The following is a 4,210-nucleotide window of genomic DNA, read 5'->3' as shown; positions in this document are numbered from 1 at the left end:
TATGCCAAGAGATTCAAGAAAATAAGGTGTTCAAAGAGGAGGTGCGAGCCAATATTAAGAACCAGGGAGAGACCATCAGGATGCTGGAATTCCAAGTGGGATATTTAACTGAGAAGATTCCCAAACCGACTGATAGCTTCCCAAGTGACACGGAGAAAAACCCCAAAGGAGAAGCAAAGAAAGTAAGATGGGAAAATTGCAAAATGGTCACTGCGAGTGATCAAGAGACTGAAGACAAGCAAGGCAAACTTTGCAAACAAATCAAAAGCAAGCAATAGGAGTGGTGGAAAATGTGTTGCTAAAGGTTGGGAAATACTTTCTCCCAACAGACTTTGTCATCCTGGACATGGAAGAGAGTCAAACTCATCCAATCATATTGGGAAGATCATTCCTAGCTACGGCCAAAGCACTTATTGATGTAGAAAAAGGGGAGCTAATATTGAGAATCCATGATGAACGACTCAGCTTCAATGTTTTTAAACTCTCACAAGAAACAGATCAAGAGGACAAGGAACTAAGCACAAATGATAATGAGACACTGAAGGAGGAAACAAGCACTGAAGCACAGCCAGTTCATTCTGAAATCCCCTTAATAGATAAACAAGGAAAACAGCAATTGCCACAGCTCAAGGAAAAGTTGGAGGAACCTAAACCTCTAGAGGCAGGTGAAGACAGCATCACAACTCCTTGGAAAAAAGAGGTCACCAAGGGGAAGGCAACCTCAAAAGAAACAAAGAAGAAGGTACCAAGGAGATGGAGGAACAAGAAGATCCCTACGGAAGACTTCTCTCCAGGGGATAGAGTTGTCTCAGCTTACTTCCTAGATATTCCCCCTAATCTCCCCACTGTACCATCTCAGTTACCCAAGGTCTTCACTATCAACAGAGTTCTTTCCCTGGAACATGTGGAGATCATTGATCCAACCAATGGATATAAGTCCACAGCAAGAGGGGAGGACTTTAAGCCCTAATGAAGGAAAAACGTCAAGCTAGTGACACTAAAGAAGCGCTTCATGGGAGGCAACCCATGTTTTATATGTTTTTAAAATAATGAATAAATCAATGTTTATGAATTTCAACCCAAACTTGACAAACACTTGGTGCAATCTTTATCATGCAGTATATAGTGAAGAACAAGTTTGGTGTTCAAAGCAAACCAAGATGCATGCTAGTCTTGGGAGCTTTGAACAAAACTTTTCATCATATTGCTTCAAACTAAGTTTGGTGTCACCCCATGGTGCTACCAAAATGCATATAAGGACCCACCAATAGTTAGTTAGTTAGTTGGAATTCATAAATAAATAATTAAATCCTTTCTTCCCTTTTATTCATATTAGCCGTAAAGTTCATATGGTCATTTTAATATCTTTTCTTACTTTTCTTAGTTTTTCTTTATAGGAAAAGAAAAGGAGCATTAAAAGGGATAGATTGGACAACCAAACAAAGAAGGTTTGGACACCACAAAAGGAGGGGCTACACACTTGTTCTAAAAAGGGAATACATCGGAAAATGTTGCCATGCAACATTGAAAAAAATGGCATCCCTAGAAGACCGAGCAATCCCCATCATAAAGTGATGATCCTTGTCTTCTAGCCATGCAAAACCCCAGAGTAAAGTACCATCTCAAGTAATTAAGGACTCGTCGAGCTAGCGACGATAAAAGAGCGCTCTGTTGGGAGGCAACCCAACCTCAGGTAGTTTCACTTTCATCTTTATTTCAATAAAAAAATCACAAGTCGTTTCCCCTGTATTGTAAGGAGCTAAGTTTGGTGTTCCACACCAGAACAATCCAAGAGTGATGGTGTAATTCTAAGTTTGGTGTTCCACCAAAGGACATTGGTTAGAATTACACTCCACTCTAGAAGAACATTGCTAGCTCCATCCAATCAAGAGAAACCACTTAGATGTAGTTAGACTATAGGTTATCATTGCTTTGTTGACAACAAGATATGGGGTTCTCCGCATATGTGCAATGTTTGGACTGGGCAAGGAACTAAGTTTGGTGTTCACACACCAAATTGAGTTCAAAAAGCACCAGCATACATGCAAGCTAACTATGTCTCAAGTGCTTTGGGAACAAGTAACTTCCAGTAACCTTGCAGGAACCTTATGAGGAAATGGTGCCTCCACCCAAAGAAGCTAGGCATCAAAAACTAGGATGATGACAAAGAGAGAGGGCAACCAAAAATCATCACCCAAATGTTGTATTGTTACTTAATTCCATTATACTCAGAATTGTTGAAAGTTGGAAGTCCGAATGCACTTTTGATTTGTAGTTACTCGTAGTTGAACCCTTTTTAAATTCGGTCTTTTAAGTTCTGAATAGGTCTATGATTTCTAGTTTAAATGTCACTGCATCTTTCCCTTATTTACTTGTAAGCTTGTCCATTTTAAATCAAATGAAGAAGAGAATGTTTATGTTTTTAAAAGACCAGAGTATAGTTCATAATGTGGAAGTGCATTCATGAATCTTTGGGGTAGTCATAAGTTAGCTAAGTTGGTTCAACCACAAGGCTAGGAGAACAACTATCTATCCTGCATACTTGACTTTGGATATACCCATAAGACTAAGTTAATAACAAGATCCACCAAGGTCTCAAGAAAGAAAATAAATGAACTATATGCCTGTGGTGTGTATGTATGGGGGAGAGACTTGAGGGAGTAAGTTCTTAGGGGTGCTTCAACACCTAGCACCTTGAACCAACTGGTTCGGGAGTGTTGGCTGAAAGCTTATCTTAAAGAGTTGCCCCCTTACAGAGCACTTAGCCTAAATAACACAAATAACCCTTGAAATGACAATAAAAGGATCAATGGATAAAAGTCTCATGGGATATAAACAAAGTAAGTGTTTAGGGACATGATAAAAGTCTGAAAGCCAGTAATGGAATGAACCTAAGTTGCTATGCGTGAAACTACCATAAAATCAGTGACATGACTTCCACAAGAATGACTCATTCCTCTGGATATTCCATTCATCATTCTCTTGTTCCAGTACTTGCTTAGGGACAAGCAAGCTTTAAGTTTGGTGTTGTGATGCCAGGGCATCTTGGCCAGTTTCACTGACCTTTTCTTTACTGTTTTTAGGGTAGTTTCATGCATTTCTTTAGGAAATAAGCTAGTTTTGGGTAGATATTCACCTACACCTTAATTCAAGCATACATTGTGCATTTTACATTATTTCATGAGGATTTTGCATGAATTTAGTGACAAATTGTATGATGCATTACCCATGACTTGGACTAGAACTTTGATGCACTCTGTTGCTTGATTTCAGGACCAAAGGAAGCAAGAAAAGGGAAGTAACTTGCAAGGTTAATGAGAAAAGTGATTGCCAATAACACTCTCATAGCCATCATTGCCCACGTTAAGAGTCACATTAACTAAGTTAACGTGCACTCTAACGTTAAAGGGGGAAGAGAAGCCAACGTTAGTGACATTCAACATTATCCCTAACGTTAGCAAACACGCATGAGTGGCCACGTTAGAGCCCACGTTAACCTAGTTAACGTGGCCTCTAACGTTAAAGGGGGAAGAGAAGCCAACGTTAGTGACATTCAACATTGTCACTAACGTTGGCCTAAGGATGCAACACACAACGTTAACTTCCACGTTAACTTGGTTAACGTGGGAGCTAACGTAAGAAGTGAGAGTTGTCGACAACGTTAGTGCCACTCAACATTGTCACTAACGTTGGAAGCAACCACACAACCCCCAAGGAGCCACGTTAACTTCCACGTTAACTTAGTTAACGTGGAAGCTAACGATGAGGAATGAATAATGAGCCAACGTTAGTGACACTCAACATTGTCACTAACGTTGGGATGGCTAAGAATGGCCACGTTAGAAGCCACGTTAACCTAGTTAACGTGGACTCTAACATGAGATCTAGGGGCACATTGGAACGTTAGTGACAATGTTGAGTGTCACTAACGTTCTCGAAGTTTGGCAAGGCCACGTTAGAAGCCACGTTAACCTAGTTAACATGGGCTTTAACGTGAAGCAAAAAGGGGCACGTTGGAACGTTAGTGATAATATTGAGTGTCACTAACGTTCTCGAAGTTTGGCAAGGCCACGCTAGAAGCCACGTTAACCTAGTTAACGTGGGCTCTAACGTGAGGCAAAAGGGGTACATTGGAACGTTAGTGAAAATGTTAAGTGTCACTAACGTTCTCAAACTTATGCTTTCACTAAATGTTAACACCCCTAACACC

The sequence above is a fragment of the Arachis ipaensis genome, chromosome B04, assembly GCF_000816755.2.
Source record: "Arachis ipaensis cultivar K30076 chromosome B04, Araip1.1, whole genome shotgun sequence".
NCBI classification, from domain to species: domain Eukaryota; kingdom Viridiplantae; phylum Streptophyta; class Magnoliopsida; order Fabales; family Fabaceae; genus Arachis; species Arachis ipaensis.
This window is presented reverse-complemented; position numbering follows the sequence as displayed.